At 42.0% G+C, this 26759-nt stretch overlaps 1 protein-coding gene across 1 annotated transcript in view; it reads right to left on the bottom strand.

Moving 5' to 3' along the window:
* TRAPPC9 (trafficking protein particle complex 9) overlaps nucleotides 1-26759 on the bottom strand; it is an 843209-nt gene that overhangs the window by 330244 nt on the left and 486206 nt on the right.

Below are 26759 nucleotides of genomic sequence, written 5' to 3'. Positions count from 1 at the left end.
AACTGGCTTTCTATCAAAAACATATATTCTATTTCAACCACAACCTAACGACATAGGAATTCCTGGGATGCTGTTCTTCGTTGGTGTTATGCTAGGCCTTGAATCTACTAAAAGTGAGTTAAACTTGTGGCATCTGAAGGCAGACATGTTTTGCAACCTGATAGCTAAAAGTTCAATTTTTTTGTAGCATTTTAGTGCTTATTCAGTGCTTATTGAATATATTAAATTATAAACAATATAAGTGTGGCTAACTAGTGTGATAGAAAGCAAAATGGCCTAGCAAGGGAGCAGCTCTGTAACAAGGCAGTTCTCACATTCCAGAGATATGAGATGTTTTGGAGGAGCAGAGAGTGTCTAAGGAGCATTGAGGAGAGAAGCATCCCCATCTCCCATGTATTCAAAAGATAAGAGCACAGCTGCAGGAATTAACCTGCCCTAGTACCTAAAACTCCCAGTGCAGGATGGGAAGATCCTAACTATATGATCACATCTTACCAGACACCTGGGGCATGAAACCCCATTTGGCTGAACAAGGTACTTCAGACTGGACCACCAATGAATGAGCGCCAGCTACATATACAATGAATGGACTAAAGGTATAACACTAGAGAGGTACAAAGAGGCTGTGTTTTCATCGCTCAGCAACTTCCTCCAGGCGAGACCACCACAAACTGAAGCAAGAGACCCGCAGAAGACAAGCACATGCTGACCAGACATCTGTCTTCATGTGCATCCCTTGCTTGCTTGCTAATTCGTCATATGTTGCTACTGTGCATCAATAAAGGTATCCAAGTTACCAACTTGGGTATGTGGTGATCGGTCATTTTAGGGACGTTGCACTTGGCTCAAAATTGAGCATCAGCAGCTGGCTGGTTCTTAAAATCAGGCCAACACAACCTTTGCCAAAATCCTCACCTGGCCATCCAATATATTTAAAGAGCAAGAGGTGAAAATGCTCCCTTGCTAACAAAAAACAACAATGAAAAAGGAATAGAAAAGGACCACAGAAGAGCCAAACACTACCAGAAGGAGAATAGGTGAATGATATACCACAATAAAAATCTTAGGAAAACAGCAACTGCCAACAAATAGATTTCTTGTCACCAAAAGATACAATTATGACAGATTTCCTTCTCTGTGGAAGAAAAAAAGTCACCAGGGATGACTTCAGAAATAAAAAGAATGAAGCACTAATCAACAGCAAAAGTTGATTGCATATGCAAGACAAATATAGCGTGATAAATCTGCGTGGGCATATGTATTTCAGAGCAATAAGAGAGAGGCTATTCTTCTGCTGGGGGTTTTGTCTGTATACGATGGGCAGCAAAGAAATACCATTTCCCAAAAAAAAGAAAGGCTCTAAGTGACTAATTTATTTTATATTTGAGGAATTTGCTACAAGGTGGATCAGTCGCTAGTTCCTGAATCTCAGTAGCGCTTCAAAATTATGTAAATGTTTGAGCTGCCTTGAGAGTTAAAACCCAAATCTTGGAAGCAGAGCTGTCTTTTACCTCTCTCTGACAAACACCACAGTCGGGAAACAAAATTGAGAGGTGTTTTTTGTTTGGTTTGGTTTTTTTTTTAATTCTGATGAAAAAAAAATCCAATAAGGCAAATTATAACCTAGGACATTAAACAGCTAACTGCAGGAAGAAAGTCACAATGGTTGCAAGTTACAAACATAACAGCTTTAAATAAAATAAAGCTGTTTCAAGCCTAAATGAGAATAAAATTATTCAAAGTAAGCAAAACAGAAAGCCAACAGAGACAGCAAAATTGCAGAGAATTTCACACAACCAGAAAATGTATCAAGCATCAAGACAAAAGGAGCTATTAATATAAAAGTACACTGTATGGACATACTATTTATATACATTGAATTTATATTATACACATCAGTTTTGTGCATTATTATTATTATTATTACAGAAAACAAGTTCCTGGATTCTTAACCAGTTAAGTCAGCAAAAGCACTTCAACAGAGTATACTAACAACTGATTATTATACTAAGGTTCGGACACAGCACAAACCCTTTCTTCACAAACACCACTGCAATCGTGAAAGAGATATTTTTGGTGTCTTGCTCTGTAGTTCTTGAGTTCAAGGTACAGCGTGGCAGTGCACGACCTCAGCTAAGCTTGTATAATTCTACAATTGTACGATAAAAGATTGGTGTTGGAAGATTCACACAAGTTTCATAGAAGTTATGGGCTGGAAGGGACCTCGTGAGATCACTGGGTCCAGCCCGCCCCCGCCTCAGCTCTGGGCAGGGAAGACTACTTGGGTCCAATAACCCCAGCAAGGTGTGCATCCAGTCTCCACTGGAAGGTCTCCAGGATAGATGCCAGCACCACCCCCCGCTGGGAGTCTATTCCAGAGTCGTGTCACATGAAGGGACCTCAGGAGGTCACATCTAGTCCAACCCCCTGCTCAATGGAGGACCATCCCCACCTAGATCATCCCAGCCAAGGTTTTGTCTACTCAGGTCTTAAAAAACCTCTAAGACCGGAGATATTTCACAACCTCTCTGTGTAGCCTGTTCCAGTGCTCTACCACCCTGCTAATGAGCAAGTTGTTCCTAATATCTAACCTAAACTTCCCTTGCTGCAACTTGAGCCCATTGCTCCTTGTTCTGCCATCTACCCCCACTGAGAACAGTCCAGCTCCGTCCTCTTTGGACCCACTACGTAGGGAGTTGAAGGCTGTTATTAACTCTCCCCTCAGTCTTCTCTTGTCCAGACTAAATAAACCCAGTTTAATCAGCCTCTCCCCAGTCACCTAACCATTTGTCCTTGCCGTCTGCTGGACTCTCTCCAATTTGTCCACACCCTTTCTGTAGGGGGGGGCGGGGCCCAAAACTGAACACAGGACTCCGGATGTGGCCTCACCAGTGCTGAACAGAGGGAATAATCACTGCCCTCAATCCGCTGGCAACGCTCCTACTAATTCAGCCCAGTATAGTGTTAGCCTTCTTCATAACAAGGGCACATAGCTTCTTCTGCAGCTATGTTGATCCCTTATATAGTCCAAGGGCCAGAAAGTTGGTTGGAATGTTGTTTCCTTCGCAAGAAAGCTAAAAGGGTCCTCATGTCATGGTCACAGTCTCAAAAATGTCCCAACTTTCCCTGATATTTGTACAAACCTCTTTTTAAATGCATTGTCAGTCTCAAGATTGTCTCTTTCCTTAAAAATTACTGATGACAGTGATGCGATCTTGTCATTTTTGACTTCCATGGACATGCTATTGTTGTGAATATTATTACCCCTATAGCTACTGTGTTCTCTTTTTTGTGGGCATGGGATTGTCATGGTAATCATTCTCAGGAAACCGTTTCATTAAAACCACTTTCAAGAGGTGCTCCAGCATTCAGATGGGCAGGATGGAGATGGAACACACCTGATGTAGGCCCTTTTCACCAGACCCAGAACTGTGCAGAAGCAAATCTCTCCTGTGAAGGACACCAAGACCCTTGAGATATCTGTTTCCAAGTCATGTTGCTTTGAAAAAAAATTGCTGGAAAGAGCCAGACCTAGGCACCAAACAGCAACCAGCCTTAGCAGATGCTGCAGCAGGGACTGACAGCCCTTCGTACTGCCACTGAATGGCTTTCCATACTGGTTATTCTGAGCCGTCTCTCACGGGCTAACTGGCTCTTTGCATCAGTCCTCTGCCTCAACCACTGGATCTCAGCTTCCTTCCGCCTGGCCTCCGTGTTTGCAGCTCATTACTCTGCTGGATCCCTTTTCCCAAATGTTTATCTTGCCTATTTAAATTGTAAGCTCCCTGTGGCAGGAGCTGTCTACTATGTTCATGCAGTGCTCGGGGCCTGGTCTCAGCTGCTGTCTGGCACTTCTGTAACGAACGGAACAGCAATAATCAATTTGACTACTGTAAATTAACTGGAGATGGGATTGGAGGGAGATGGTGTTAAAGGCTGTCTTGCGTATATAGAAAGAATAGGGCTATTGAAAAAAAAGGAAGGTATAATTTGCGGATAGGATTCTATTTTACAAGATACGTGATAATGGACTCCATGCGTTACAGGGGTGAGAATGACACACAGCGGTGCGAGTATGTGACAGGATTCGTAAAAGGCAAGTCAAATCAAGTTGAGGCAGTGTGCCTAGAAACCTACAGTTTACCATTAAGGATTTTTGTTCTACGTTGTCCGGCACTTTGTGAATACAAAGGACTCTAACTGCTTATTGGTCTTTACGACAAAACATGCTAGCAAATCCCTCTCTCTTAAAAAGAGCACAAAGCTCGATTAATGTAATATGAATTTCATTTTGTTTTTATGAGCCATCTTTCTAAAAGCTTTTTCTTCCCTTGGCCTTTTCTTCGATTCCCTCCCTCAGCTGCAATTTTTTCAATGTTGCAATACATCGCCCTGCCCCCAGCCCTGACTATATAAAAGACCCATTGATTTTTTCTAAGCTGTGTATTTAGCTAATGTAGGCAACTCTAGATTCCTGTTGCTGTACTCTTTCTACTCTCTACTCACCCATCACTCACCTGTCTCTATTGAACCAATAAGCAATGTGGGGCTTAGGGTAATGTTCGTCTGCCAAATGCCCAACTTCTGCAGCTCTGATCATAGCTGTGAACCAAGAAGGGCTGGACTGCAAAGTACATACATTAATAAACCGCCACCCACCAGCCAATAGTCCATTCCTCAAATTCCCAATACGAGTCTCCAAAAATCTTTTCTTAGCAAATGATGCATTATTGTTATTTCTCCCATACTGTTGCAGTGCATTGTTGAGAAAGTGAATAGCTTATATATCAGACAGGAAAATATGTTCTTCAGATTCTTTGCTGCTGCGGCTGACTGCTAGTTATTTGAAGAGTAGGACAAATACAAAGCACGGTTCCTACAGTGGAATCTTTTTGACTAATGTCTTCTTGAATGAAGTCTTTGGGAAAAGAAAAATCACACGCACAAGGAAAAGAACATTTAAACACAACTGGAGGTGGTACCCTTTCTGGTGCATTTGTTTCATGCATGGGATCCTTTTGATGCTTTACCTTTATTGTCACAATAAAGAAATCTTATTACTGAGGAATGATAAGAGAGTAAACTACAGATGTGTGATAGCGCGGATGTAGCAGCACATATCCCCAGCAGAATTCTTGACCTTTCAGCCTCAGTTTTGAATGCTGCAGCTAAAAATACCTCTTTTTCCACTGACAACCATTTGAGCTACATGCTGCAGAATGGCAATGAGAAGTTTTATGCTCTAATGGTCTTACTATAAATAGAATCGTTCCAAGCTAAAAGCTCTTCATTAAAAAGATTAGTGACTACAACGTACAACAGTAGCAACGGACACCAAAAACCTGCAGATTCGTAACTTGGATTCGGATGTTAAAAGTGCTAGAGATAATTTTTCTAGCTAAGTAACTGTATAATTTGGTGAGTAAACATTTTTTAAAAATTGGATTCCCTCTTCCCCTGGCAGCATTTTGAAAAGCTCCCGTTTGATACTAAAACTAATAAGTTGAGGAATCTGCTCCCTTCTATTATCATTAATCTTTTCTAGGCTTGATGCCAAGCCTACTGAATAATGCAATGCTGAAATTAGTTCAAAGCTCCATGGGGAAACCTAATTTCACAACGCATAAACCTAAAAGTTGACCAGTTATCTGCTATAGCACAAAGATAGTCTCAGGTGCCTGATCTAAAATAGGAATTCAGGTTCTCACCAAAGCCAAGATATGCTTTGAATCACTGAGCTAGAAGGGAGCATAAGGGTCATCTAGTCCAGTGCCCTGTACAGAAGCAGGTTTTACTGTAGCTAAACTAACAGCAGACTACTCAGCATTTCTTAAAACACCCCCAATGGAAGTGCTTCTGCAATTACCTCATCCAGTTTCCTTCAATACCTAGGTAGTCTAACATTTGGGAAGCTTTGAGATACAACCTGGATCTGCCTTCCTATAATATAAACCCATTGCTTCCTGAACCTAATTGCTTCCTGAACCCAATTGCTAAACCCATTGCTTCCTGAACCCCATCGCTTCATTGAACCTAAGCAGATAAGGAGATCAATCCTCCATCCTCTTTACAGTACCCTTTCAAATAACTGAAACCATTACATCACCTGCTTTTCCTTCCTTTCTCCATAATACATTCCTAGCTCTTTCGAGTACTTATAACATGTTTCCAAGACTGATTATTTTCTTTGTTTTGAGCACCACATTTTAATAAGATGTGGCCACATTGGAAAGCATCCCAAAGAAAACCAGATAAAGTATTTCAGCTGAGGTCTAACCTACTGTTAATGCAACTCAAGATGGCACTTGGTTTTTTTTTGGAACAGCATCACATCACTGACTCGTGTTGAGTTTGTCATCCCCTATAACACCCACATCCTTCTTAGCAGTGTTGCTGCCCAGTCAGATTACATGTGTATATTTGTGCTTACTTCTCTATGTGAAATGTCCAAGATTACCCTTGCAAAAAGAAACTGTCTTGGTTTGGCCTAGTTTGTTCTCAGCAAATATCTGTTGGCTGCTAGATATCATCTTTTCCTAAATGTGCCTGCAAACTGATTATTTGGGGGCTTACAATAGGAATGAGTTCAAGTTAGGCTGGCCACTATGATTTCCCAGATGGTCCTTGTTCCCTTTTTAACAACGGGGACTCCACTGCATTTCTCTGGTGCTTGGCGATGTTACCTTTATCCACACTTTCTCCAAGATGATTGCTAATGGATCATAGATCTCATCAGCTAGTGTATTCAGCACCCAAAAGGTGCATTTCATCAGGCCTTGCTGACTTGAATCCATCCTAAATAGCCATCTGTTCTTTGGCTTCTGTATCTTTTCTTTCCTTGATCTGCATCCTTTCTCCCTCTTTGCACCCCCACTTCCACAGCTTTAAGTTGAAAATCAATACGATCATTCTCAATAACTAAAGGAGAAAAATTTATAATGGCATGGATGGAAAAGAAAACAAAATAAAAAACCCACCATAGCATCCGACATAAAGGACTTTGTTGAAGAAAGCTAAAATTACAAGTTAATAGAAACTGGGAAATATCTGCAATTATTCCAACTCTGACAAACTTCTCATAAATATTATGCCTGGGTGAAGAGACTCAAGACAAGGTGAAAATTAAAAAAATAAGCTTTTTTTTTTAATGCCTATTTATTCCAATGTGTAAATCATAAAAAGTATGCAACTAAAGCCTTTGCAAGAGAAATAAATTAAATATTACTACAACAAACAATCCTTTGCTGACCATAAATAAAGTTTTCACCTGAAAATTTTACAACTAACAGGCCTACAGGATCCAACTAAGCTAAGAAGAACGTATTGTTATATATAAATATATCTCCTGAAGAATCTTAAACATTTTCCAGACTTCACTGCAAAGCAAACAGAAGTGCATATGTAGTAGGATTTGTTTTGGCCACTAGTGAAACACCGCCCACTCTCCCCACTCTCACACACACACACTGATCACAGAAGACATTTAAAAGTGTGCTACGCTATCACACAACCATTTAGAGGACATTGCCTAGCTCTCAGGGCTCAGCTTTTTTGTGCTGGCTTACAGTCAGACCAGTAATGGTCTGCACGCTACGCACAATTCAACTAGACTAGATGAGCTAAACAGAACTCGGAAGCGGAACCGTGTTTTGAGTAACCGTCCATTGTAAAGTCACTTGATACTTCTTTTCTGTTCTCATCTATTCTGTGGTCCACAATGAGAAGCAAATGCATGAAACCCAAACTCCACTTTCTGCATCACATAGGTAAATCTTTGAAAGGTCCTTTGCAAAAATGTTCTATTTTAAGTCCACTTAATATACAAGATCTGAAATGATTATAGAAGAATGTACGCTACAATACTGTTCTGTGCATCAAATGTACATGCGTGTATCAAGACGTATGGATACTCACATATATTTTAAATAAGGTTGGTATTTTTTAGAAAATTGACCAAATGATGCACAGTTTGACTGAACCAATACAAAATTACATTAAGCCCACTCCTGTGAATTCCTCTCTCGGATAGTCGAAAGTATATTCTTCCATCAGTGCTTTTAACACCATCAAATTAACAGTAGACACCATGATTTAATTTAAAATATCCTTTTAATAAGAAGTTAACATGGGGGCCAATATTTTTTTTTATTGCTAGAGGACATAAATTGCCTCAAACAAGGCTATTTTGCAAAATGTTTAAGATCCTGCCTGACTAACTTGGTTTCTTTTTACGACCAGGTCACAAAATGCTTGGATGAAGCAACAGAGGTAGATATTATTTACTTAGATTTTTAAACGGCCTTTGACACAGTGTTGCACCGAATTCTTATAAATAAGCTAAACAGCTGCAATGTACATTATTGCACAGTCCAGTGGGTGGAAAATTGGCTTATGGGACTCACCCAGAGAGTGGTGGCGGACTGGTTGGTTTCTACCTGGAGAACTGTTGGCAGTGGACTCCCAAGTCTGTCCTGGGACTGGTGTTGTTCAATATCTTCTTTAGTGACTTGGACGAGGGAGTAAAAAGCACCCTGTCCAAATTCACACATGACACCAAACTATGGGGGGAGGGGAGTAAACAAGCTAGAAGGTAGGTAGCAAATCCAGGAAGATTTGGACAGCCTGGGGCAGTGGGAGGAACAGAACAGGATGCAGTTTAACAAGAATAAGTGTCATATGCTGCACCCGGGGAGTAAGAATCATCAATACTCCTATAGCCTAGGAGGTGCCATTCTAAGTACCACAACTGCAGAAAGGGATCTCGAAGTCGTTGTCGACTTCAGAATGAACATGCGTCACCAGGGTGATGAAGTCATAAGTACAGCTAACTGCACTCTTTCTTGCATAAGTAGGTGCATCACAAATAGGTCTAGGGAGGCGATACTTCCCCTCTATGCGGCAATGGTCAGGTCACAGCTGGAATACTACGTCCAGTTTTGGGTGCTGCACTTCAGAAGGGATGTAGATAACCTGAAAACCGTTCAGAGGAGGGCCACCCGTCTGGTTAAAGGCGTACAGTAAAACCCTACAAGGACCAACTGAGGGAACTGAAGCTCTTCAGCCTCCGCAAGAGAAGGCTAAGATGTGATCCTGCGGCTGTCTACAAACTCATCGGGGGGACAGCAGGAAATAGGGGATACAATATTTCCCAGTGCGCCCATTGGGATAACTAGAAATAATGGCCACAAACTGAAGGAGAGGAAATTTAGACTGGACATCAGGAAAAAATTATTTACAGTGAGGGCTGCCAAAATATGGAATATGCTTCCAAGGGAGGTGGTGCTGTCCCCTTTTTTGGAGGTCTTTAAATGGAGACTGGACAGACACTTGGCTGAGGTCATCTGACCCCACACTCATTCCTGCCCAGGGCAGGGGGTCGGATCCGATGATCTAATAGGTCTCTTCCAACCCTAATATCTAACAAAATCTATTAAATTAAAACAATTGACTATGGGTTATTTCCTCTCAGACTTTTAAACAAATGGCAAATTTATACTGATCTGCCAAGATGCCCAGTTTAAGGTATTATACCCTTACCCCCTTTAAAATTAAAGCCCTCATACCCTGCTTTTAATGTGTCACTTGCTGTCTAATATGGCTAACAGAATGTGACCCAATGATTACATGAACAAATTGATGCAAAGTAAGCTAAGGTGTAAATGTATAGCCGCTTGTGGTAACTGCCCATGTGCAAGTTTAAAGTAGGTCACACTTATGGTGGGGTTAGAGTGTACACACAGACAGGAACCATGGAGTATTTAGCAAGCTCTAAATTTACACCTTAACTTGGTCATGCAGCCATTAAGTTACACGTGCACTTTAATCAAGGGTTTGCATTTCATAAGAACATATTAGCCATGTAAAGTTTATACCTCCTGCTGTAGGCAGCTGCTTTGCACATACAGTTGACCATGTGAGACCTGAATTTGTCTAACCCACGAAGACAGTTTCGGTAAAGGAGATGATATGTTGGCTGCACTGGAAGTGCCATTCCCTGCAAATTCCAGGAACCTGCAGAAAGTTGTCTATGGTCCTGGGACCAACAATGAGGGAAATGGAGTGGAACTGGCTTACTGGTGAAGTAGGGTAGTTATGACAAGGTAAACGCTACCAATTTTCCTCTCTTCCTGTTCCTGGTAGAGATTCCCCAGAAAACATAACTAACCTCAAACTACAAAGTCGGCATCGTCCATAATTAAAATTTCCCAGTACGGCGGGCTACGGAAGTAACTTCATCCTGGAGAAGTGGTTAGAAACACCTTCGTGCCATGCTTCTGAAATGATAAAGCCAACTCTAGAGGACTCTTTAGGAACCTGGAAGGTTTTTAGCAAGGTTTTCAGTTAATTTAAAGAGGAAGAGAGAGGAAATGCAGGAAAAAATCATCAGGAAAAGATTTTACAAAAAACAATCATTTTTTAGTTTTCCACTCTTCCTGGCCTTCCTTCATCATGTTTTCAGCAGAAAGATACAAACTATTCATACTTCTAATTTACGCTTCTTACAAAAATCACGGAAAGGGCATTTTATGATGATGAATATTTGCTTTTTTTACCGTCATATCCTACTTGCTGATTTTCAAAGTTCAACAACTCACAGTGAGTTTCCTCATCTTTGTGTCATTTATTATTTATAATATGAAGGCAGTCAGAGAGCTGCATTATGAAAAGAAAGATGATTCTGAGTCATTTTAATTATTGTTTTAAAATATAAACAACGCTCAGTAGCCCTTCATCTAGACATCATTACTGAAAATTAGTGAGATTTTACTAAATGTTTATTTGCATGCATTTATTTCAGTGTTTACAACTTATATTAAACTCATTTTAAGTCTGGACTACAACGTGATAACAGCTAAACAATCTGTAACCATTATCCATTAAAACATTTCTTAAACGGACAATTAAATGCCAGACATTGCACAGACAGGATTCATTTCCAGGCAAAGTTCAATGGAGACCTTGTTTCTCACTACCAAAAGTCACAGACACATTAAGCACAAGAGTAATGCTGCGATCTCAGTCTGTGCCCACCAGACTAAAGTTTATATTTCACCATGCTCCAGATAACTCCTGGCTTTTTAGGTCTATATCACACGAGAACTGTACAAAAGAGTGTCTCCGGCTTTCCTTTTTCTAGAAGAGCACGTGCCGAGACACTGCATGGTTTTAATTTGAGGGAATTTGGTACTAAGGTACCTAGCCTCAGACTGTCTTCTCGTGAGTCATTAATTATTCACATACATAAACCTGAAGCCTGCAGCACCGAAATCAAACAACTTGAAACAACAATTTGCAAACAAATCCCAAAGAGCCACTCAATGAGAAGGGATGTGCTAAATATGCAAGAAGCCACCATGCTAGTTTCAACAACTTGCTGTAGGAGAAAAATGCCTAGAAGCTGCAGGGTTTGGAATCTGAGCATTGGAGAAACACTGCAGAGAACATCACTGTTAGTCCAATTAGACAAATGAACTTCAGTACGACAACATCTGAAGGGACAGATAGCAGAGCCATGGCAATGCAAATGAGTAACCACTTTCACCAATATATATTGATGAAAAGGGCCCAGCAATGGCAGAAGCCGCACTCGGGTCCCGGCTCCAGCACGAGATGCACAGGTGCAAGCCCATTGCACCCGCGTGAGCCCAGGGACCGCCCAAGAGACCCCAGGACTCCCACAAGGCCAGCCTGCCCACAGGTAAGCAGGGGCCCATGGTGGGAGGGACGCAGTCCAGCTGTAGGGAGGCAGCCGAGTGGAGCCAAGGAGGGTCACACCCTGCCCACCCCCCAGCTCCTATTTCACCCAGCCCCCCAGGGAGCCATGTGACTGGAGCCTCGCAAACAGGACGCGCAAACAGGCGTGCTTCCGGGCCCAGCGCGCAAGTTTAGCGCGGGGGGTTGCGCAAGAGGGTGAGCAGGAGGGCCCGAGGCCCTGCCAGTGAGCCCTAGGGAAGCTAGTCCCATCAGTAGCTGGCCTACCAGTGGCACGATGCGCATGGGCACACGCTGCACCCTGAGGGTCCCCTCGGAGTCTGCGCCCCCCCCCCGGCACCTCAGAGGCCTCCACCCAGACAGAACCCATGGTTCTGGGCTCCATGCATACAGAGCCTCTGGCTGCGGGGGCTGCCTGCCATGTGTCCAGGCTCATGGGAGCAGGAGCATGGCCACCTCCCCTTGTGAGGTTTGCTCCACTTTGGAGTCTCTGGGGTGCCAGATAGAGGAGCTCCAGGCCTCAGTCCAGAGACTGCGTGCCATCAGGGATGGTGAGCAGGAGATTGACTCCTACTGCCAGGCCCTTCTCCCCCTGGAGGCGGAGGGTAGACCATGGTCACCTTCCAGGACAAGGGAGGACTCGGGGATCTCCCATACTGGCCAGCCAGGGGGTTGGACCAAGGTGGTAAGGCTATTAAATAAAAATATGGTGAAATCTGGTTAACTAGTCAGTGGGTAACTCTTCACTATGGTCTTATTGGTCTTATTAGTCAGTACACTGACCCCCTAACTGAGTTTCATTGATTTGCAAACAAAACCCTGGCTTATTCATCATTGGTTACTGTAATCATTTCCAAATGCATGTACACACTAAATCACAATGGAATTTACTCCTGAAAGTTAACTGGCTTAAAAGGCGGCGAACCTATGCTCTCAATAGCATCTATTAATCCAACTGCTCCGCACAAAGCACTGGATATTCTTCAGCTTTTCCTGGCTCATCAAGATATAAACCATCAGCTGTTCCACTTTTGGTGATGAGCAGGGATCTGCGTTTTCCATTCACCATGGAAAAATGCAGTGAAACCCAGATTTTCTCACTTTGAGAAAAACCCTGATTTTCACCTTTAAAGGAGAAAAAAAATGGAAAACAGTGGGTTTCCCCTTGCAGGTCAGCAGACTTCCTCCCCTGACCTTTCTGAATGAACTTCCTGTACCAAAACAATATACCTGGCAACTAAAAAGCTGAAATAATCTCTCACAGGTAAACTGAATCCTATTTCCGAATTGTCTCATTTTCAGTCATTGCTCTGCACTATTTGAGCACATTTTGCACCCTCGAGTAATGTCTCCTGTCTGTGCACAGACTTATGAGCACTAATGACTCCAAGGAACCATGCAGTCTGTGTTACAACCTTTCACAAAGATGGTGACTGAATGGCAACGCACAGAAAAGGAAAATCATCATGCTCTTGGGTTGGTACCCATATTTTAATTTGGGGTGTGTGGTGAAGGGCAAAGTTACTTTATAAAAAGCTTAGTTTTTTAATGCTCTTGGAAATTACACTTTGTGGAACAGGTTTTACTCTCTCTCTCCTAAAAAGATCCTGACAGCTTATTGATAAACTATAACATTTCTACTCGAAACAAAAATGCAAACTGGAAGTAACCTGAAAGTTGGTGCACTTCCTGGATGTCTATTTCCAACGAGCAATGACGACAGAGCTAGGAAAGTGCGCTAAAGAAACAGGAACTTCAGTTGCACCTTGAGGACCACCATGCAGGTACCAAAATAGATAGAAATGTCTCAGTCAGAAGCCAACTAGATTATTAGTGAGCAATCCTGTTAGATTCACCTGCTTGACGATTCCGATGTTGACTGCATTGCACTCCCTAGTGGACAGATATCCATGTCACAGGAAGTGCAACCACTAGCCTGAGGATTGAGGGGGCATGGCATCTTCCCTCAACTGTACAGTCCTCTCTATGGAATCCAGAGCCACCCACCCACACGGAAGCACATGCCCCAGCTGCAACAGAATCTGTCCATCCCAGATTGGCCTCGTCACAGATAAGGCAATCATGGGAGACTATCATCCTCAACCGCGAGGGATTGCCAATGATGATGATTAAAGCGTGTGCGAATTGAGCAGTATTCGATTCAGATTCGACCCCATTTGGGGGACAGTGACTCGATTCGCTGATTCGGATCACTGTCCTGTTTCGATTCAGCCAAATCTGAATCTGAAGATTCGATTCTGATTCAGAGAATCAGCGATTTAGCCATAGACACAGCTTTTATATGTTTTTTCTACGTACCTCCAGGTATGCAGAAAAAACATATAAAAGCTGTGTCTATGGTCGAATCGTCAAATCTCTCCGAATCAATTCAGAGAGATTATTGGGTCTCCTGATTCAATTCGGATTTGGAGATTCAACCGCCAAATTGGGCCAAATCTCTCCAAACTGAATCAGTGACCAAAGCCTTGCACAGCCCTAATGGTAACGACTCTCTATGGAACAGGCCTTCAACAAATGAGAGGAATTCTTACAGGGATGTTAATGACCACACTGAATCTGTTTTTCAAATAGAGGTCTCCCAGTGCCATTTGAAACATTTTACTCAATGCTCACTGTAAGAGTTTAAAAGAGAAAACCAGAAATGCAGGGAATCTTTAGGTCTCCACAGTGTCCGATCAATCTATCACACATTTACAACCAGAACTTTCATTCTTAACTACAGCCGAGCCTGAGAGGCAGGTAAAAAAAAGTTAAGACTAGAAGTTTCCACATTAAAGTTTTGATAATTAAGTTCTCTCATATTTGCCCAGTGCAATTACATTATTATGTACACTGTTGGCTAATGATGTTAATCCACTGGAACCAGCAGCAGCATGCGGCTCATAACATGACAGCTGAATGCTGATTGAAGGGAAATTTCATTTGGCCCAATTCAACAACAAACCTACAGGTAAGCACCAGTGCTTTAGTGAGTTCGCTCCTCTCTATTACTGCGAGCATAAGATTTGTTCCTGTACACTACGAAAGAGCAGTTTCAGTCTCAGCAGTGTATTGATCGAGTATCACAGAGATAGGTCTAACACATTTCAGATGGAAGAAGGATTGTCAACACATTTGAAGATGCCCAGAAGTTCTACTTTATTTTATTTCATGTTGCCCATATTTAGTATTACTGACAAATTCCAAATGATCCTTGGAAAGAAACTGAGGTCAGACACATCTCTGTGGAAAAAACAGAATTTCAAAGGACTGGCAACATAGCAAAGAAATACATCCTTACCTATATATATTTAGAAAACAATGGAAAATAAATATCTTCTGAATGGATAATAGCACATAGTTTTTAATAATGAATTAGGTGAACAAGCATGTTTACAAGTTAAAACTATGAACCATCTTTTCAAAAGATAAACAGAATAAAGAACTGACTATGAATTTTTTGTAGTGGATGGATTTTCACTTGGATATTCATAGGTAAAAAAAAAAAAAGAACATTCTTTGGAAACACTTCTCCCTTAATTAACTCATTCCCAAAGATCTTTGAGGACACAGTATTTTCTAGTAGTGGATTTCAATTTGGCTAAAGTTTCTTATAATATTTAAGTCAAGGCTGTCTAACTGGTGCCCCAAAGGCCACATGCAGCCTACGAGGACTTCCCCATAGAAAATATGGGTTGGGAGGAACCTCAGGAGATCATCTAGGCCAATCCCTGCTCAAAGCAGGACCATCCCCAACCACATCATCCCAGCCAAGGCTTTGTCTAGCTGGGTCTTAAAAGTCTCCAAAAATGGAGATTCCATAACCTCTCTGGGTAACCTGTTCCAGTGCTTTACTACCCTCCTCATAAGAAAGTTTTTCCTTACATCTAACCTAAACTTCCCTTGCTGCAACTTGAGACAATTGCTCCTTGTTCTTGCTCTCCTTAAGTTGTGGCCCTTGAGTTTCTGCCTGGCTACAAGTAGTTAGAGTCTCTAGGCTCCCCAACCCCCTCCAGCTTGTGTGTTCTGCACCAGCCACAGAGGGTGGAGAGGTGAGAGACAGCATGGCACGGGGAGTTCAGAGTAAATCTGAGGCTGAAGCCACATGGTGCACATTGCAGTGGTGAACCCACAGTGGTGCATGCTGCATCGATGGCATGGCTGTACAGGTACACAGTACAGGAGAATAGGGGAGTCCATGCAGGGCTGTTACAACAGTTGGGGGGGGCAGGTGCCTGCACAGACATGTAATGCCAAAGTGGGGTGGGGGGTGAGGGCACACAGGGCAATGGGGGAAATATTCATGCGATGTGCAATCCATGGGGAACGTGGTCCCTACTAGCGCAGGCGGTAGGGAGTGTAACCCCCACCTGCTTAGAAATTGGACAGCCCTGATTTAGATCCATGTTCAAAAGTGTAGGAAGCAAAACCTCTCAATGACAACAGCTTCTCCTCTGGAAGTCCAAACCGACAACTAAACCCACACAGACTGCGATGTAACGGTATTAGTAAATAATTCATGAAGGCAACAAAACAACACTCCAAGGACAATAGCCTACTTTCCAAGAAATACCAGCTATGCTGAACAGCAAGTATGCAAATTTCAAATGAGTAAATAAAATGTCTGTCTCATGCATACAAACTAATTAAGGTCTTTTGTTTGTTTGTTTAGTAGAAGCGCTACACATTAAAGCAAGATTGTAAAATTTGAGTTTTCTAACCAGTAATTTCAAAGGAGGAAAATTAATTTTCATAAGGCCTGAAACATAAGAGCTGAATAACTTATTTTAAGTCCTTGAAAATTCCTGTTAACACTCCTAAAGCTGAGATGCTGGACTGGACAGGGGGTGCACTAAAAATGAACTGCACTCTGGAAAATATAAAAAAAAAAACCCATTGATGGTAAGTGCTGGAATACATTGCATGATATATTACACTGTGTACACCATGATGATTTTCCTGAGTGTTGAAAAAAACTAAAAGCTTTGTTTCTCCATTCTTGGAGCTCATGAATTCATACTCTCCAACTTTCCTCTGTGATTCAACAAGATGCCTTGAAACAAAAAAGCTTCGCAAAACATGGTGCGTTTTGATCACCGTTAATTTAAATGATACCGACTAACAGCTCAAATAACCTTGTTTCTGATACTCTGAAGTAATTTCCACTGATAGAATCTGAAGAGGTACATCAAATTAGTTTCCTGGCATTTCGTCAAGAAAAGACTCTTCATAGTGTAGTGTAGGTCTGAACATGTACCATAGTACAGATAATACTGTACAACAAAACCATGTTTATTATTTATCTGCCTACAGCAACTAATCTTGAATCAATTATTTCTACAAAGGTTCAACACTTCCCCTAGATAACTGTCCCCTAAACGGAAAGAACTCACATTGCCTAATTAAAACAAAATTATGGGTATTTTCTCTGTGCAAGTTCTACTGTAAATCGTGAATCACTCTCTACTGCAGGGGCGGGCAATTATTTCAGGCGGAGGGCCGCTTACTGAGGTTTGCCAAGCCATCAAGGGCGCATGACAGGCAGCCAAGGGCAGATAAACGTTTTCTAAATTTTTTAGGGGCCCTGAAGGCCAAATAGAACAGCCTGGTGGGCCGCATCTGGCCCGCAAGCTGCATTTTGCCCACCCCGCTCTACCGTATAATGGAGGTTAGGACTTCAACTAGAACCATCAAAGAAACTATTAAATTAAAAGCCATAAAATACATCACTAATAAAGCTTAGAGACAGCTCAAGGCACAACAGGAATAACCACATGCCTAAGAACACTTTGGGCATTTACACACGTGCTCCGGGAGGAGTGGGGGGATGCTTTAATTTGAGCGGCTCCAAGAGCTGCTGTAATTCAAGCGCCTGGAATGTCACATGTATCAGCGTCCCTGTCCAAAAAATGGCAGCAGGGGCACTTTAACTAAAACTTGTTGAACGAGCTTTAGTTAAAGCACCCCACCACCATTTTTCAGTGCAGGAGCAGTAATTACCATGCTCTAGCAGACTTGATTAATCGAGTCTGCTCTGACGGACTGTAACTACAGCCTGTCAGAGCAGCCTCACTGCATGTGTATAGGCACCCTTTGATTTCCAAAAAAAAAAAAAATAGGTGGACAATATAAAAAGAAGTCAACATAGGTTTGATGCAGACATTTTCTTCTCATCAGAAAATAAGAAACAAGTACAAAAGGCCCACACCTCTGCTTTGCACTATTGACTATAGTACAGGTACAGTTATCTGAACTAAAGATTTGGTTCCTAACCTTTAGGCCTAAGAAGGCAATTTTACTTTCCCCAGTTTTCAGCCATGCCCATTACTGCCAGTTGTGCTAGCTGCTAGGCATACACAACTTGTATAAACTGTACACAGATTTTTTTTCACCTGTAATATAATTTATGGTGGTCCAATTGTGTTAGATGCCATTAAAGCATGCACTAGTACAGTACCAGCCCCTTTACCTGAAAAGCATACCATCTTAATTAATGCCAATAACACTAAAGTAAACAGTATCAGTATGATAGAGTTGAGGTAACAATATTAAAAGCCCACTTCCACATGCAGGACCTATGGGCACCAAAAACTCCCCTCCTTTCCAGGACTGGGTTGGGGGGTGGGGGGGGAAGGGACAGAGTTTGCAATCTGGGTTTCTCAGTAGATTAGTGAATGAAGAGAAGGAAGGCAGAGGCTGTTCCTAGGACACACCACAGAGCTGTTCCCTTGTTAAAAAAGCCTGGATCAACTTTCAGAAAATCCTGAATTCCCCATGGTTAAGACAGCATAAATATGGAACCAGCCCCAGTAATTTCTATACAAAAAAACCCCTTAATCTAGCATTTATGTAAACCAAAAAACTTACAGAAATGCCAGACAAAACTGCTATGGTATGGAAATAAGCACTGAGAAAAGCAAAGTGGTGACAACTTCCAAGATCATCGACAGCACTGTTGATGTGAAGATCAGCAATGAAAAACTAGAAAGAGTAACAAGTTTTTAAGTATTTGGGGGCTGCCATCACAGAAGTCTTAACATCTGCAAAGGAAGTCAAGACCAACTAGACATGGCCACCAGCCAACTAACCAAGCTAAGAAACATCTGGACAAACAGAAGTACTACACTAAAGGTCAAGTTACATCTGCTGCATGCTCTGGCCATCTCTACAACACTTTACGGCTGAGGCATGGGCTCTTAATAGGAAGTTAGAGAACAGAACCGAAGCATTTGAATGCACTGCTTTAGGAGACTGCTGCATGTCTCATACACTGAGCACCAGACCAATGAGTCTGTCAAGCAACAAATCAGTCAAGAAACTGGAGCCTACGAACTGTTGTCGGAGGTTGGAGGACGAAGGAAGCTGCAATGGTTTGGACACATCGTGAGAAAGCCAGACACCCTTGCCAACACCATAATGCAGGGTGCAGTGGAGGGAGAGAGGAAAAGAGGCAGACCCAAGAAGAGCTGGGGAACCGATATTAAGGACTGGATGAGGCTTCAACTGACAAAATGCGCAATGCTAGCCAAGGGCAGAGTGGAGGACAGTTGTTACAGCACCTAAGGTGCCCCAAATAGTCACAGGACTGACTTGACTTACCCAGCAATTTGAAAACCACTGCTTTAGAAGTGGCTCAAATAATCCCTTACACAGGCCTGTCATTCCTAGTCTCTTAAATGTCTATTGTATTTAATTTTATTCAGTCACTCATGGAAAACTAAGATACTTCAAGTCAGTATCTTAAGAAAAATAAAAGGGGTTACCCATTAAACTCTGTGCGACAGCATTTTGCAGGTAAATCATATTTTTAAAGTTTTAAGCCTTTGCACAGGACACAATTCTTCTGAAACTTTGAACTTCTGGGTTGGGTCTTACACTTGCCTCCCCATTTATTCTGTGGGCTCCTGTGAACATAAGAAAACATAAGACTTTAAGAAGTGCCGTACTGGGTTGGAGCAATGGTCCAACTAGCCTTATATCCTGTCTCCAACAGTAGCAGGAGTGGATGTTTTAGAGCAGTGGCTTGCAAAATGTCTTAGTCACGCAATCGATTCATATTACTATGAAAGATCCCTTGTTCATTGTTTCATATTACTACTTCTGTTGTGATCACTCTGTTGGGATCCCTTGTTCATTGCCTCCCCTGGCATCCACAATCCAGAATTTGCATCGTCTAAAACACCAAAAATGAATCTGATTGTGCAAAACACAAGGAAGAAGAAACCGTGGATACCCTGAAGTTAGAAGTGGAAAAAATTGCCAGCAATTTTGATGATGATCATGGCAACGTCTCATGAGGACAGGTGGATTTTCAGAATTCTGGAGGAACTTATGCAACAAGACAGCCCTCAACCAACTTTGTTAAAATTAACTCTGAGAAGAAAGCACCTTTATTCCCCCCCAAGTCCCCAAAAAATCCTTTTGGCAATTTTTATTCACCTCTAAATGAAACAGAGCCTCTTGGCTTCCAATCAAGGTTACTTTTAGTCATCTTTTCCAAACTATTCCTGGCACTAACGCACATTGTAAGTGCAAGTGCATATTTCGTGTAATGAGATTTAATTTAAACCTATCTGTGCCGATTACACATCACCATTCATTAGCTGCCTATAAATGGATTACTGTTTTCTTAAACCTCTCCAAATAAATTCTACCTATTAACAAAAATAGTTCATAATTGGTAAATAAAGGAGAAAAGTGCTGACTCATACATTTGCTAGCAACAGATGTTAACAAATTTACTGGCTGCCATAGCAATCTACAAGAAATTATAGTCTCTAAGTTACCCTGACAAGGCAGAAAAGGTCACTTCGCCAGTTTAGCTGACAATGATGTTCAGATTGTTTACAGCAGCCGACAGCTGTTTACTGTCCTTACTTTCATCCAGTTTGAAAAATCTGATCTGCATTTTACTCTCTTGCTTTTAATTTCATTTTACTAAGGTTATACAATTTGGAAATGGCGTGAAAGACAAAACATCTGCCATCCACCACATTCTGTTTTGTGGAATAAATAAAAGGTGTCATTGGTGAGGATCGGTGACAGCAGCAGATCTGAAACTGTCACTTGGAGTTTGTGTCACAAAGCTGAAAATAATCAAGGTGGTAGAAACTGAACTCGCACTCATGCAGATACATTCCAAAAGGATGTGGAGAAGCTTGAGAGAGTGCAGAGGAGAGCCACGCGCATGATCAGAGGTCAGGAATACAGACCCTACGATGACAGGCTGAGAGCCATGAGACTCTTCAGCCTGGAAAAGCACAGGCTCAGGGGTGATCTGGTGGCCACCTATAAGTTTATCAGGGGTGTTCACCAGGATCTGGGGGAACATCTATTCACCAGAGCGCCCCAAGGGATGACAAGATCGAACGGTCACAAACTCTTCTGTGACCGATTCAGGCTGGACATAAGGAAGAACTTCTTTACTGTCCGAGCCCCCAAGGTTTAGAATAGCCTGCCACCGGAGGTGGTTCAATCACCTACTTTGAACACCTTCAAGACACATTTGGATATTTATCTTGCTGGGATCCTATGATCCCCGCTGACTTCCTGCCCCTGGGGCAGGGGGCTGGACTCGATGATCCTTCAGGGTCCCTTCCAGCCCAAATATCTATGAAAATCTATGAAAACGAGCAAAATGTATCAATGCAATTACCCAAAACATTTTTTTAAATTTCTAAGGGTGGTTTTTCATTGCCAGCCTTTTACATGAAACTACGCATGCCTTTCTGTGCAACTCCATGTACTTCTTAAAATCCCTTACAATGTCATGACTCTCCAGCTGCAGCCTACCCAGACTGGCCAGCGACGGAGCAGCAGTGGCAAACAGAGCCAGCAGTGGATGAAAGCTAAGTTTTGGTAAATATCATAAAGCTTGCTTTAAATATACACTTACGCTCGATTGAATTGGGAACTTAAACACTAACAGCTAAACAGCACTACACACTTCAAATACGAAACGGGAAAAAATAATTACTTACATGCAGCAGAAAGTTAAAGATCCCATTTCCTTGATATTCACTTGTTCCTTATCATCTTAATCAAAACCTAAGTTCTCTCTTATTTAATACATTTTTATGTTCCCATCTTTCTCCATTCCCGGCATGAACACGTTCAAATTCAACACTTTCTTGCTAATATACATGTGAGACCTACCCATGCACCCACCACCGTAGAGACACTATACTTCTTTTCTGTCCCTTCTCCTCAAGGACCTGGGAACATCAAGGACTATGAATCACAAAATGCAGTTTCAAAGGTTACAAAGCAACATCTGGTTTGGTTTGGGTTTTTTTTTTCAAAGTAGTACAATGGAGCCACTCTAGAGTCTGTCCTTTACCCCTGAAAATACAATAGTTCTCTGCGATGTCAAATTTAATCTATATTATAAATAAAACAAATGAATTCCTAAATGCAGTTTAACACAGTTTAGCCCTAACCACAGAACCCAAACCTGTGCAGGCGAACAGTCATCGTCAGACTCCTAGCAGCAGTCTTTAGTATGATGCGTGACAAACAGCTGCCGTTATTATTCATTAGGGCTGTGCAAAGCTTCAGTCCCTGATTTGTTTCGGTGGAGGTCTGGCCTGATTTGGTGGCTGAATCTCTGATCAGAGGACCCTTTAATCTCTTCAGATCGAATCAGAACCCTCTGAATCGATTCGGAGAGCTTTGGGAAGATTCGGCGATTCAGACATAGACACAGCTTTCAATATTTTTTCTACATACCTCTAGGTATGTACCAAGGTACCAGCGTGGCTTGTGAACGCTGTGATGCTGGGGCGGATGGAGTGCCCCACAGAAGTGCAGGGGGCTCCCCAACATGCTCGACAGCAGACCCAGAAGTGGACCAGAAGCACCCTGCACTCCCAGCTCGGCAACTGGTGCCTCCTAGGTTTGGGGAGACACCCAGGGTCCCCCTGTAGCCAATCGCCATGCCAGAGGGGCTCAGAGTAACCCCCCAGTGCACTCCCAACAGACCCGGAAGTGGACCGGAAGTTGTGGACTTCCTGTCCACTTCCACACTCACTACCAAGCATGTGGGAGAGCCCCCTGTGCTCCTGCGGGATGCTGCATCCACCCCAGCATCGCAGCGTTCACAAGACATGCTGGTACCTCAAGGTACTTAGAAAAAACTTTTAATCACTGATTCTGATCACTCAGAATCACTGAGAATCACTGATTCTCTGAATCAGCATCGAATCTTCAGATCCAGCCGAATCGAATCAGGGGCAGTGACCCAAACCAAGAAATCAAATCAATGTCCCTGATCCCAGCAGAATCCGAATCGAATAGGGCCCACTTTGCACACCCCTATTATTTCTGAATACTGCAGGTTGTCTTGGGTATTGGGCTGTTTACTGTAAAAATGTTAGTTAGGCAGAATGGTTTATTATAGTGATAATAATTTCCCATCACAATAACCTGCTCAAACAATTCAGAAGTTGCTTTACCTTGGAGTGTGCAACGTATCTGCAAATATCATTCAGAGAGCGTTACCCAAATAAGAGAAACTGAAAATGGGATATTAATATTCCTTATGGTTCTGTCTTCGCCTTGTGAAAAAGAATCTGATGGGGTGAAGTAGGATTACTTCTGGAACAGAAGTCTTTGGTGTGGGTAAAAGAAAAAAAGAAAACAACATAAATGAATTAAATTCCAAGTTTTCAAACTTAAATAAGGCACATCTCCAGATGATCCAATCTTCCCAGTTATGTCCATTAGAAATGTATTTGATAAATCACTGTGAAGTGAAATACGGCCATAAAAGTGAAGAGGAAGATGGGAAAGGGCACCTCTCCTTCACCAAGAACCCAGAAAAACAGTGGCCACTGTACTCTTCTTTCCTGTCTCCTTTCTGTCCATTTGTAAAGCATTCAAGTAAAGGTTCCCGTTCTATAAGGAATCACTTGCAGCAGTGCAGGAATTTCATACAAAAAGGCTAAGACTTATATCCATGCAAATTACAAAAATAAATTATGCAAAAAAGCTGGATCTGAAGTCCAGGGAAACCCTTGGAAAGATGGTGCTTGCTTTCAACAGCCATAACTTAGCAAAAAGAAAAGAGGGAAAGAACAAGATTTTGAAAAGAGAGGGGGGAACGAAAAAAATAACAATTTTCAGCCAAGAGCAGGACATGCTTTTTTGGCTTACTGCCTAGAATTGTGTTAAAATAGAGCATTATAGGATCATACACAAATAGGACTGGAGGGGACTCATGAAGTCATCCCTGACTAAACCGTCCCAGTCAAGTGTCTGTCAAACCAGCTCTTGAAAATTTCCAGGGATTGAGATTCAATTTCTCCAGGGATCCTGTTCCAATGCTTGACCACCCTTGATCCCAATGCTTGACCACCCTCATAGTCACAAAGCTCTTTCTAGAATCACTTCTCGAGTTGCAAGGGACACTATAGTTAAAACATTAGTAATCCTATGCAGCAGTTAGAAAATCATTTTCTTCTCAACTTCTGCATTTCTATTACTGCAAATTACTCAACTTCTAAATAATGAAAAATGCTCTTACTGGATCCTCTTATCTATACCTATATTCTATGGTAAACTTTTCCAAGCCACCCATAAGCTAAATTATATTCCAGGAATCCATACCTAGGTTTATCATTCGCCGTTTCTAATCACATGGCCTATGCTGTATCAGCTGAAACATTTAGATCGCTTTTCTCTGCATGCTCAGTTTCTTCTCTCTCAAACCACCTAACATGATGCAATTTGAATGCTGCTTACCCTCTCAAGGCTCTCTCTATCTTGATACCTTTTTTTAACCCCCCCCCCCAAAAAAAAACAAGGCTATTTCCCTGGTTATTTTATCACACCATTGCTTAAAAATTTGAATATTCAGTTCAGCAACCCGACCACACGAGTACCAAAAGCATGTAGAAAACTATGCATTTCTGCTTTATCCATTTCATGGTTCAACGTCCTCTACATTGCTGCCTATTTGTTTCTAATGGATTACATGGCACATAGACAGCAACATTCTCCAGAACAAGTACATTAGCATTAGGAAATTCTAAGTCTGTCTGGCTTTTAAAAAAAAAAAAAGAGAGAGAGAGAGAGAGAGAGGGTGGGGAAAAAGGCATGATTTGGTTTTATGAAACAAATATTAGTCAAATTTATATAATCAATAAATTAAACTGATATAATCAATCAATCCGATCAAATCAAGCTTTGTTTATCAGACAAGAGCATTAGGGATATAGGACTGAAAAGAAACCGAGTCATTAAGTACGGTCTTTGCTATTACCGCATATCATCCATTTCATAACCTCATCAACAACAACTAGTTTTAAGATGGTTTTTGGTCTCCTTCTCCTATAGGAAGGCGGTGGTGGCAGACCTGTTAAGGCAACTCGCTTCAGCTCCAATGACAAGAATTCAAGCCCTGTTTTGGACTGCTCCCGAAAGGCCATCTCCAGTCAATCCAGCTGGTCAATTGGGCAGGGGACTCAAAGGCAGGTGGACCTGATGACAATTACTTTGTTCCCTTGTGGCTACACAAGCTGATGTGCCCTAACCATGCCAACTTGATGGGCCACTTGGCTCGGATGGACCTACAACTCTTCTGGAACCTCACAGCTGTTATGGTTAGCAACGTCAATCTACTCAAAGCTAGTTTACACCCGTTTATTCTTACTCCAACATTTCTCCTTCAGTTTTAGTGGCTCTTCTCCCTTCCTAATGTTTAACCATGAATGTATTAGCAGAAAGCTACCATATCCCCTTTTCAGCCTTCGTTGTGATAGGTTACTCAAGCCAAGGTCTTTCAAAGTACCTCTATACAGCAGACCACCGTTGAAGACAGAGATCTGAGTTAGCTTGAGTGTAGGAAGCAGGTAAATCACAGCGGGCACAGCTGCTGCAGCTAAGCAGCTGCTGGCATGTCTGGGCTAAGCTCATTTAACATTAGCACAAGTGTTTCTACACTACACTGATGCCTGCTTACTCTTACTGCCTATCTTGAATGATTATTCATCCAGTTGCATCTGGAGCCTTTCTACAAGTTGTGCCGTTCCCCTTCCTCCTGCTCCCCTGCCGTCTCAATTAGAAATAAATGAAACTTCAGTAGGTACCAGAAATATCAACTGATTCCAAGTACATCATGCAATAGCATCTTTTGACACCCAAGAAATATTGCTAAGATGTCAGATGCCCTAGTTTTGTCAAGTTAGTTCCTTTTTCAGGGAACTATCCTAGTCTTTTGACACTTAGGAACTAAAGCACATTCTGCTTTTTTGCTGTTGCCAAACTATCCTGTCACCCTTCTCATAGGCTGTGAGGATATTTATAAGCTTTCCCACTTTTCTTGCTTCTGCAGGTTCTTGAAAAGGGGGGAGAAAAGAGGAAAGTTAAGTTAGCAAGATAGGGGCATGTCACAGGATTCATACTCAGTACGAATATCTTTAATTGCTACTTCCCTACAAATTCAATTTTGAACTGTTATAGTATAAAGGTCTGGAACTTAAATTCCTCTGACTGATGGTATAGATTTCCTTTTGCACTGCCTAAATTACCCAGGCTCTTGTAATCCTAAAATAGAAGCAATCAAAGAAAATCTTAAAACTGTAAAGGAACAGAATCTAACATGCGTGATTATATTTTCAAGTACAGGAGGCCCAAATTGTTAGCCTCCCGTCTACAACCTTCAAAATAAGGACATCGCCACATAGAGAGAGGCTGGTTCAACAAATCATCTTCCACTAAAATAACAGAACACTTTTTGTTCGAGAAAAGTGAAATAAAATGCTGCTTTCCAAGCTATGTTCCTAACCTGAGGTGTGTATCCTTATACCCCAGACAACAGCTCTCACGCACACCCCCTTCTCATTCATTTAATCAACTCGCCTTGTTTTCGTAGAACAAGATTGTGAGCTTTCTGGAGCAGGAACTGCCATCATTTGGTTTGTGGTTTCATACCAAACACAAAAGTCCTAATCCAGAAACCTATCATAGTGCTGGCATTCTCCTCCAAACGTTCCCCACCTTGCAACCTCAGGGAAGTTGACTTTGCTTTCTAGTTGCCAACAGGACCT

This window comes from Alligator sinensis, unplaced genomic scaffold, assembly GCF_000455745.1.
Source record: "Alligator sinensis unplaced genomic scaffold, ASM45574v1 scaffold721_1, whole genome shotgun sequence".
NCBI lineage: Eukaryota > Metazoa > Chordata > Crocodylia > Alligatoridae > Alligator > Alligator sinensis.
The sequence above is the reverse complement of the archived record's forward strand: the minus strand, read 5'-3'. Positions and strand labels throughout refer to the sequence as shown.